Below are 12,006 nucleotides of genomic sequence, written 5' to 3' on the forward strand. Positions count from 1 at the left end.
GAGTTGCTCCAGGAACAAATACAATGCCTTAAGTATTCAAGGTTGTCCTCAATTGCACCCCACGCAATTATCTTACATAACCAGTCATCAGTGTCCCCAGCACACAGCAGAGTTGAAAAACTTGGTGCCTGTCTCAAAGTAGCTTATCATACAATTAAATGGAAAACATGTAAATAATAACTCCAGTACCATATGAGAAACAGTATAAAAGAGGAGTTAAAGAAACAATGGAAGAAGAAAATATGTGCTCAGCCCAGCTGGTAGGAATGGGGGAAGTTTTCCCTGGGCAGACCCATGAGTTGGATTCACCAGGATGCCAAAATAGGGTTCAACTCACCCAGCTCAGAGATTCTGTTCCATGCAGGCTAATATCCATGCAGATAGTCAACGGCTTTGAAATCTCCCTGTTTATTGGGAGGCCTCCCTCACCTCACCATTGTTGGATGCCAAACATAGTTCAATCTCAAGGGGTCATGTTCCATTGCTAGAGAATCCAGGAACTCAAATTTCATTGCTCACCACTTGTTATTCTCCTGCTTCCTATTACACATAGAATAAAATTCCGATTCTTTACCATGGCCTGCAAGTTCAGCATGGTCAACACATGCCTTCCTCTCAGCTTCAACCCCCTTTAGCCACCTTAATCCTGCCATCCATCTTGTTGAAGATGGTCATCAAGAGGATGTGACCTTTGGTTGACCCATGAAGTGGACCAGAGCAATCAGAGGCTCCTTACACCCTCCTATCTTTGGAATGTATATTCCACCCACTGTTCCTGCACTAGGAGCCATTTCAAGGATGCAGCCTTGGACTGAATGTGTGACTAACCCTGTTAAGGCTACTGTGTAAACTTTTAAGATTCTGGTGGGCAGGTGCAGAGAGCTACTCGTCTGCGGCACCCCAAACAAGCCTAATATGTAAGTTCCCTTGCTTATTATACCTGCCACCTCCAAATCTGTAACAGTCTGCCTCTTTCCTTGGTCTTTCCCTGCCCTCCATATACATGGGCCAATTTTGAATTTCACTCAAGGAACCCCCAAAGTCTCAACCGAACACATCTCCCAGACATGGTAAGCTCATGCTGGTCTCAAGGATTGTGCTATTCCTTCTGATTGACTTTTCTTCCTTTTTTCTCATCATTTAAGATTCAACTCAGGAGTGCTTTTCTCAGAGAGGTCTTCTTCAACTACCCTGTGATACTACACTACACTACATTACTATTTTCTTGCTTTTGGAACACTTGTCAATCCCTGATATTATTCCATTTATTCATATTTTTATCTCCTACACATTGGAAACCCCATGAGGTCTGAGATTGTTATTCATGGCTGCCCAGAGCAATGCCTGGCACAGAGTAGGTGCTAACACCCTCCCAGACCAACCAACAGGAAGTGTTCCTTCAGCAAATGGGTCAATGTCAGGGCTCCAGTAGAGGGCGCTGTGGCACAGGAGAATGTGAGGAGGCAGAGACCTCCAATATAGGAATGCTCTCCCTCAGACAACAGAGGATGTCATCGAAGAACATTTACACTTTTGCTGCAGAGACAGTCTCTTACTCTAAGGAGACAGATCTGGCCCTTTATCAGACACTAGTGGCCCAGTGCACGAAATTCATGCACATTAAAAGGGAATTAATTAGAGGAAATATTTTAATATTGCTATTTGCCCTTTCTCTATAATAGAAGTGTCAGAGATGAAAAAAATTAGTAAACTGTATATGAAAATCTTCCTCCTGTCAGAGTCTGGGGCATGCCGTGGGACCCAGAGTCAAGTCTCCACCCACCCGCACATGCCTCGAAATCACATGACACCCAGACTGGGCCAGCCCCACCCCCATTGGGCAAGATCCAGACCCAGCCGGCCCCACCCCCGTCAAGCCCTGCTGGGCAGGGGGCACAGCCTCAGGTCCCCTGGCCTGGAGATGGGTTGGGGGCATTGCCAGAGGTCCCCAGTCAAGCCCCGCTGGGCGGGGGGTGCAGCCTCAGGTCCCTCATCCCAGCTTGGCACCACACAGCCTCAGGTCCCTGCTGATCGCTCATTACAGCTCATTACGGGAACCCAGCCTCCATTGTGGGTGCAGCCATCTTGTGTTACGGGAACTCTGCCTTCACTGTGGGTGCAGCCATCTTGTGATGGTGTGAGGGTCAATTTGCATATTACCTCTTTATTATAAGAATATACATAGTCCATGGACAGACAATAGTGTGATGAATAGTACTTGGTACAGTAAAACCTCTATTCTACTTTCTATCTCTATGAATTTGAATCCTGGAAGAAGTTAGTGTCATTTCTGGTAGGGAAAGTTGCTCATGTTAGATTAGATATAGGAGTGGATATGTTTCCCGTTTCTACATATGACACTTTTGTTCAAAAAACAGCCTATCCTATATAATAAAAGCCTAATATGCAAATTGTTTGATCGGAAGTTCGACCGCTCACTATGACATGCGCTGACCACTAGGGGGTGGCGTGGAACATGGGCGGGCCTCAGCGATGCAGTGCTGGCAGTGGGTGGCAGTGGAGGCGCTGCTGGCCCCGATGGGCCGTGACGAGAGCAGGACCACAGCGGGATGGTGGAGCAGGTGATCAGATAGTGCTAGGCCAAGGTGGGTGCGAGCAGGGGCCCAATTGCCCTGCTAATCGCCCCGCAGATGGTGACCAGTGGCGGTGGCAGGGGTGGTGGGGGGGCCCGCAGCCACCACCCACTCCCAGGCACTGATAAAGCTAGGTGGGGGGCCTGGCCCTGATTGATTGCCCCACAGGTGAGATGGTGAAGCAGGTGAGGTGGCGGCACCAGGCCAAGGTGGGATGCCAGGTGGGGCTGCAGGGCTGCAAGGCTGGGGGTGCATGCTGGGGCTCTGATCCCTGCAGGCCACTCCGAGGGACCCTAGTATCAAATAGAAGTTATGATTTAGCAAGTCTTGTCAAAACCTATACAAACCCACAGATGTTAAATAGCCAGAGATGATAAAAATACTTGCCAGTTAAGTGTCTAAAAAACATTAAGATTCCATGATAAGTCTTTGAGTTAATTCTGTTTCTATGGTTATGTTTTCCTTTTCATTTCTAATGTATAAATGTATATTCTGTTGTCTCCTTTTTTTATTTTTTCTTTATCAAGCTTGGCAGGTGTTAAGCTTATTGACACGCAGACAGGAGTAAAAAAGATAAATACATACACATATCCTGGCAAAATTCCTGAACTCCATGGGTAAAGGGAGAAGCTTAGTTTTCACACTATTGGAAGAGGACAGGTCAGGAGGCAATCGATCTATGTTTCAGTCTCACATCGATGTTTCTCTCTCTCTTCCTATCTCTCTAAAATCGATAGAAGCATGTCCTCAGGTGAGGATTAAAAAAAAAAAAAAGACAACTATAGACACTCCAGGGCTTATACATAGGGTGTTCCAAAAAATGTATACACACTTTGAATAATTCTAAAGGCAGTGTTTATTAAAACACATTTCATTTTTTTAATATATTTTATTGATTTTTTACAGAGAGGAAGAGAGAGGGATAGTTAGTTAGAAACATCGATGAGAGAGAAACATCGATCAGCTGCCTCTTGTACGCCCCCCACTGGGGATGTGCCAGCAACCAAGGTACATGCCCTTGACCGGAATTGAACCTGGGACCCTTGAGTCCGCAGGCCGACGCTCTATCCACTGAGCCAACCCGGTTTCGGCCACATTTCATTTTTTAAACTCAAAATGTATTTATTTAATACTAGGGGTCCTGTGCACAACTTTGTGCACCTTGAAAGGAACTGTGGGCTGTGAGACTGCTCTGGGCACAGGGGCGGGACTCTGCCCATCCTCCGAGCACCCGCCCGGCCCCTCCTGCCATGGCCCCTGGTCCCCTGTCTGCTGGCAGCCCGGCTCCTGCTGCCGCCGCTCCCACACACTGACAGCGCCAGCCCCGCTCGCACCCACTGACAGTGTGGAGTGATTGGGGCCGGCGCCAGCAGCGGGTGCAAGCGGTGGCTCTGGCAACGGCAGTGGGTTGAGTGGGGCTGTCACCGGCAGTGGGTGTGAACAGCGGCTGCCAGCCCCGATTGCCCCTCAGGAGCAGGGGGAGGTGGAGAAGCCCTGAGGGGTGATCAGGGCTGGCAGCCGCCACTTGCACCCGCTGATGGTGCTGAGTGATTGAGGCCGGTGCTGGGCGCCAGCAGCGGCTGCAAGCACCAGGCAGGACTGCAGCGCGTGGGAGCAAAGAATTTTCAGTAACCACCAGAGGCTCACCCCAATGACAGCAACCGGCGCCCCATCTTGGTCAGGCGACCCCGCTCACCTGCTCCACCATCCCGCCATGGCTGACGCCCGCCATGTTCCGCACTCCACCGTCTGCTGCTGACGCCTGCCATGTTCTGCGCATGCCCCCTGGTGGTCAGCGCACGCCATAGTGACCAGTTGTTTGGTTGTTTTGCCATTCGTTCTATTTGCATATTAGGGTTTTATATATATAGATATTCATCACAGGGGCTCAACCAGAGGCTTAATTTTAAAATGAGACACCAAACAAATATGACACCACGGCTGTAGATACAGAGTCCTATACAGAAATCGAGGCAAGGACAGATCGCCTAAGGAAAAGGTAAAAAGACAAAACAAGGAGAGAGGCTGGACAGCCCAGGTCGGGGCTCTTGGCTGGAGACCTGCTTTGTCTAGTTTTCCTGTCGGTACTTCTTGAAGGCTGTGGGGTTTTTCCAGAGCTCTGCAGCACGTGTGTTCAACGGGCTACCGATGCTGGGATCTCCTAGCAGGACGGAGAGCAGGATGGTCCTGATGTCATACAGGGCAGACCACTTGTCCTTTAGGATGTCCAGGCAGATGTGACCCTGGTCACATTGGGGTGGTAGCATGGTGCGAGGGCTTTGAGGGTGGGCGCCACTGGGGGGACTCTAGGGAGAGCATATACCTCAAGTCTTCGTATACTGTGCCAGCTGCTTCATGGATGGTCCCCACCCCTTTGAAAAGGTTGTCTGATTCGGGGAAGGCAGAAATTCCTTTGTCGCCTGACGTCATGAGGTCATCAGCTCCTGCTGTAACCTCTTGCCCACCGGCTGGGAGGCGCCCTCGCTGGGCTTGGCTCCTTTGGCGATGCTGGGTCTCAGTTCTGGGAGGCAGCGCTGGCGGAGACACGAACTCGGAGAACACGGCTGTAATTCAAAACACATTTCATTTTATTTATTTATTTTTAATATATGTAAATTTTAAATATATTTTTTATTGATTTTTTACAGAGAGGAAGGGAGAGGGATAGAGAGTTGGAAACATCGATGAGAGAGATACATCAATCAGCTGCCTCCTGCACACTCCCTACTAGGGATGTGCCCGTAACCAAGATACATGCCCTTGACCGGAATCGAACCTGGGACCCTTCAGTCCCCAGGCCAACGCTCTATCCACTGAGCCAAACCAGTCAGGGCTATTTTTAATACATTTTTATTGATTTCAGAGAGGAAGGGAGAGGGAGAGAGAAACAGCAATGATGAGAGAATCATTGATTGGCTGCCTCCTGCATGCCCCCAAATGGGGACTGAGCCTGCAATCCAGGCATGTGCCCTTGGCCGGAATCAAACCCCAGACCCCTCAGTCCCCAGGCTGACACTCTATCCACTGAGCCAAACCGGCTAGGGCCCTTTTTTTTTTTTAATGCAATAGAATCTACAGACATTGTGTGTGTGTACATTTTTTTGGGACACCCTGTATTGTCCATGGATCCTAGCTGAGGAAAATACTCGAAGTTCTTTAATCAATTGATAATTATATTAGAAAAAATATCTCAATATTGGGTAGAGAAAAGTACAGTGCTTGTTGTAATATAGTTATGTCTTAATTGATCATTTATTCATTCAACAAACATTTGAGTGACAGACTCAGCAGCAACTCTCGGAGCTGAGTATCATGGTTAGGATACTAATGAGATAAGAAGTACATGGTGCAAAAGTTCAGGAAGGAGTTTTCATATGGAATTGGGGATAGGGGTCAATGGGAAACTCGGGAAGTAAAACAGCAATTTCTAAAATTCTCATCCAGATGAAGGGGTCGGGATTTAGCAGGAGAAATGTTTTGGAAAACATGTTTATTGATCAATTTTAAAATATTACTAGAAGAATACAGGTTTCATCAGAACTGCTAGGTATGGGGAGAGAAATACCCGCATTATGGAGACAGGTCATAACTTCCAAATTAACAGGAGGGCAAGCACGGAATGAAGAGAAACTTTCCCAAGCGAGTACATAGATGTTTACGCATTAAACATGGCCAAACACATAATATTCATTTTTAGATTTTAATTAAGCAAAAACAAAGCAAATTATAGAGGAATTTAATAGTGCAGTTTTTAAGTGCGACTTAACACAAAGAGAACTTTCTAATATACCTTTTATGCCCATGGAAATCAATTATATTCCTGGCCATGAAGAAAATGATAATAGATTCCAAAAAAAAGGAGAGATTTTATAATTCAGAAACTTTAAATTATAAATCTAATTTAAATTAGAAATCAACCACCAAAAGATTTTATTTATTTTTAAATTTTTCACCACCAAAAGATTTTCTACAAATTTGCTTGGGAGTTAAAAAATAGCCTAACATGCAGATTTAAGAGGAAATAGAAAATATTAGGACAAAAAAAGGTGAATTTAGTAAGGTACAGGTCAATATACAAATAACCAACTTTTTTTCTATGTATTAGCAACAAACAAGGAAAAAGTAGGACCAAATCCTTTGGTTTTTAGCCTCTTATAATTATGTTTTATATCTCAGAGGTCTCAGAAACAATCATTGCTACAGAACCTGTTAAATTTCTTGGAACTCTCTTTTTTAAAATATATTTTTATTGATTTCAGAGAGGAAGGGAGAGGGAGATAGAAACATCAATGATGAGAGAGAATCATTGATCGGCTGCTTCCTGCATGTGCCCTAGTGGGGATCAAGCCTGCACCCTGGCAGGAGCCTTGGCCAGAAATGGAACTGTGATCTCCTGGTTCAACCCCTGAGCCACGCCGGCAGGGCTAGAACTCTCTCTTTTCCTTTCCTTTTATTTTATTTTTAATTTATTGTTTTTCTCTTTGCTCTTCTTTGGAACTCTCTTTTTAAATTTAAAACATTTTCTTTTTTTAAAAACCACCTATTGGTATGGCAAAAACAAAAATTAAAAGAGTGAAGTTAGGAATATTAAATTGGAGGAATTGAGGGATTTTCATAGGAGTATGGTTGATAGCATAAAGTATCAAGCAGGCTGCTTTGTAGAAATAGATGATTCTATACTTTATTTGGAAATGCACAGGACTTAGCAGGGCCAAGATAATCCTGAAGAACAAATCTGGAGGCCTTACTCTGATTTCATGACTAAGTAATTAAGCAAGTATATTAAGACAGAATTGACTTGGTGCAAGGGCAGGTTAGTTGATCAATGCAACACAATAGAGGATTGAGACCTAGATTAACTTCATGACTATATGAAAAAAAAAGAAAAAAAGAAACTCACACCATATGCAAAAGTTAATTTGAGCCCTAGCTGGTTTGGCTCAGTGGATAGAGCGATGGCTCAGACCAACAGTGATGGCGAACCTATGACATGCGTGTCAGTCGTTTCTGATGACACGCGGCCGCTAAGGCGGCTGCATGCCGAGGATGAAACATTTGCGAAATAATGTTTTTTCCTCAAAGTGACACACTACCCGAGTTATGCTCAGTTTTTTGGCGAAGTTTGACACACCAAGCTCAAAAGGTTGCCCATCACTGGCTCAGAGAATGAAGGATCCCCCGGTTGGATTCCAGTCAAGGGCATGTACTTTGGTCCTGAGCTCTGGTTGGGGGTGTGTGCGGGAGACAATTGATATGTCTCTCTCACATCGATGTTTCTTTGTCTCTACCCCTTCCTCCCACTCTAAGAAAAAAAAAATCAATGGAAAAAATATCCTCGGGGGAGGTTTAACAAAAAAATTAATTTGAGATGGATCATAGACTTAAGGGTGAAAGCTGAAACTATAAGCTTCTAGAAGATAGGTAGGAGGAAAATCTTCATGCTCTTGGGGCGGGCAAAGCTTAAAAACATGACACAAAAACACTAACCATAAAATAAAAATTTCCACAAGTTGAACGTCATCAAAATAAAAAATTTCCACTCATCTAAAGATATTAAGGTGAAAAAGAAAGCCACGACTGGGAGAAGATATTCTAAATATACATACCTGGCAAACAACTCCTATCCAGATATAAAGAACTCCTACACGTCAAGTAACTCAATTTATAAAATGGACTAACTCTCAGAGTGTCTGTGAACAGGCATTTCACAGATGAAGATATTCAAATGGTCAATCAACACATCAAAAGGTGCTCAACATCACTACACATCAAAGGCATGCAAAATATCATCACAGGGAGATACCACCGATACCCACCAGAAAGGCTAAAGTCAAAAGGTGTGACAATACCAAGTGTTATAAGGGTATGAAGCGACTGCCACTCTCATCCATGGCTGATGGAATATAAAGTGGTACAGCTACTTTGGCAAAAACTGAAAGTACAGAATTCTAAAAAAATTTTAGAGACCACCATATAAAACCCAAATGGATAGAACTAAAGCTATACTCAGAAAATATTTCTAGTCATTAATATTTTTATTACCAAAAACACTGAAAATAAATCATATATTTAATTCAGTAAACTATTAAACTAATGATAATAAACAAAAACAGAATAAGGATCAAAACACTCAGCAAGGTGGGAATAGAAGGATCATACCTCAAAATAATAAAAGCCATATATGAAAAACCCACAGCCAACATCATACTCAATGGGCAAAAACTAAAACCATTTCCCCTAAGAAGAGGAACAAGACAGGGATGCCCACTCTCACCACTCCTGTTCAACATAGTACTGGAAGTACTAGCCATTGCGATCAGACAAGAAGAAGAAATAAAAGCCATTAAATTGGAAAAGAAGAAGTAAAACTGTCCTTATTTGCAGATGACATGATATTGTACATAGAAAACCCTAAAGACTCCATCAAAAAATTATTAGACTTAAGAAATAAATTTGGCAATGTAGCAGGATACAAAATTAATGCCAAGAAATCTATGGCATTTCTTTACACCAATAGTGAACTTATAGAAAGAGAGACTAAAAAAGCAATCCCATTTACCATCGCACCAAAAAAATTAAGATACCTAGGAATAAACTTAACTAAGGAGGTAAATGACCTATATGCGAAAAACTACAGGACACTGAAAAAAGATAGAGGAAGACATAAACAGATGGAAGAACATACCCTGTTCATGGATTGGTACAATGAACATCATCAAAATGTCCATACTACCCAAAGCAATCTACAGATTCAATGCACTCCCCATTAAAATACCAATGGCATATTTCACAGACCTAGAAAGAACTTTCCAAAAATTCATCTGGAATAAAAAAAGACCCCAAATAGCTGCAGCAATCCTGAGAAAAAAGAACAAAGTAGGAGGGATCTCAATACCAGATTTCAAGCTGTATTACAAAGCCACTGTTCTCAAAACAGCCTGGTACCGGCACAAGAACAGACATATAGATCAATGGAATAGAATAGAGAACCCAGAAATCGACCCAAACCACTATGCTCAATTAATATTTGACAAAGGAAGCATGAACATAAAATGGATTCAAGATAGTCTCTTCAACAAATGGTGTTGGGAAAATTGGACAGATACATGCAAAAAAATGAAACTAGACCACCAACTTACACCATACACAAAAATAAACTCAAAATGGATACAGGACTTAAACATAAGACGGGAAACAATAAAAATACTAGAGGAATCCACAGGCAGCAAAAACTCAGACATATGCTGAAAGAACTTCTTCACTGATACTGCCCCTAGGGCAATGGAAGCTAAAGAGAAAATTAACAAATGGGACTACATCAAAATAAAAAGCTTTTTCACAGCAAAAGAAACCATCAACAAAACAACAAGAAAGCCCACTACATGGGAGAACATATTTGCCAATGACATCACCGATAAGGGTTTAATCTCCAACATTTATGGGGAACTCATACAACTTAACAAAAGGAAGATAAACAATCCAATCAAGAAATGGGCAAAGGACCTAAATAGACACTTTTTGAAAGAGGACAGAAGGAAGGCTAAGAGACACATGAAAACATGTTCAAAGTCACTAATTATCCGAGAGATACAAATCAAAACAACAATGAGGTACCATCTCACACCTGTCAGAATGGCTATCATCAACAAATCAACAAACGACAAATGTTGGCGAGGATGCGGAGAAAAAGGAACCCTCATGCACTGCTGGTGGGAATGCAGACTGGTGCAGCCACTGTGGAGAACAGTATGGAGTTTCCTCAAAAAACTAAAAATGGAACTCCCATTTGACCCAGTGATCCCACTTCTAGGAATATATCGCAAGAAACTAGAAACACAAATCAGAAAGGATATATGCACCCCTATGTTCATAGCAGCACAATTCACCATAGCTAAGACTTGGAAAGAGTCTAAGTGCCCATCAGCAGATGAGTGGATTAAAAAACTGTGGTGCATCTACACAATGGAATACTACGCTGCAGTAAAAAAGAAGGAGTTCTTACCATTTGCAACAGCATGGATGGAACTGGAGAGCATTATGCTAAGTGAAATAAGCCAGTCAGAAAAAGACAAATACCACATGATCTCACTCTTTGTGGAATATAATGAACAACATAAATTGATGAACAGGGACAGATCAGAGGCAGAGAAGCGTCAATCAGCCTGCCAGACCTCAGAGAGAAGCTAGGGGAGGGTGGGTGAAAGGAGGAGAGATCAACCAAAGGACTTGTATGCATGAGTATAAGCCTAACCAATGGACACGAACACCAGGGGGGTGAGGGCATGAGTGGGGGAGAAGTTGGGGGGTTAATGGAGGGATGAGGACACATATGTAATACCTTAATAAAGAAATTAAAATAAAAAAAAAACAGAATAAGGAAGAAAGTTGAAATTAAAGTAGAAAACAAAAAGGTAGGAGAATGAATTAGAGAAAATGTTATTTCTTTGAAGATATGAATAAAATAGAGCAACTAATAGGTTTAGAAAATATGTAGGTTTCATCCGTGGTTCTTTAGATTCTTGCTTTTGAAGTTTGGTGCTGTGCATGATGGCACTCATAGGCGGAATCTAAGTAACCAAATAAACTGATGAACGGAGTGGATCCAGAGATTCAAGCATGGAACAGAGTGCGGAATCTCAGAGGGAAGGTGAGTGGGAGGTAATCAAGCAAAGACCTTGAATGCATATATGCATGGCCCATGGACACAGACAATAGGGTGCTGAAGGCCTGGGGCGGACAGGGTCGGGCTGGAGGGGGTCAATGGGGGGAAAAAAAGGGGGAGGCATATGTAATACTTTCAACAATAAAGAATTATTTTAAAAAGTAAAGTTTGGTGCTGTGTTCAACAAAACATAATCAGGTACTTAGGTGAAGGTTTCATTCATTTATTTTTTTTAATATATTTTATTGATTTTTTACAGAGAGGAAGAGAGAGGGATAGAGAGTTAGAAACATTGATGAGAGAGAAACATCGATCAGCTGCCTCTTGCACACCCCCTACTGGGGATGTGCCCGCAACCATGGTACATGCCCTTGACCGGAATCGAACCTGGAACCCTTGAGTCCGCAGGCCGACGCTCTATCCACTGAGCCAAACCGGTTTCGGCTCATTCATTTATTACTTTTTTTAAAAAAGCCCGTTGACCATCGATATCAATAAGGATATCAATGGTCAACAGGCGTTTGGTTTTTTTTTTAAGTAATAAATTATAAAACACACACACAGTTTTATAATGTTGGAAAGACGACGTTTAAGGACTATGGTTTCGGCTGCTCTTTGTCAGCAGGTAGCGGGTGCCAGGCCTTCAGTTCCTTTCAGGCGCACGGGGCTCCTGCAGGGTCAGTACTTGTCCCGTCTTGGAGGTGAAGTTGCCCCCGGCTGCCCGCTGGGATGTGGCCGTGAATTCAGGGC

At 43.3% G+C, this 12,006-nt stretch overlaps 1 pseudogene across 1 annotated transcript; it reads right to left on the reverse strand.

Moving 5' to 3' along the window:
- Positions 1–4,582: 4,582 nt before the first annotated feature.
- LOC307115741 (ubiquitin-conjugating enzyme E2 C-like) lies at positions 4,583–5,118 on the reverse strand (annotated as a pseudogene). Its single transcript has one exon. The product of its transcript is annotated as a ubiquitin-conjugating enzyme E2 C-like (transcript).
- Between the last annotated feature and the right edge of the window lie 6,888 nt (positions 5,119–12,006).

This window comes from Cnephaeus nilssonii (assembly GCF_951640355.1).
Source record: "Cnephaeus nilssonii genome assembly, chromosome: 19".
NCBI classification, from domain to species: Eukaryota; Metazoa; Chordata; class Mammalia; order Chiroptera; family Vespertilionidae; genus Cnephaeus; species Cnephaeus nilssonii.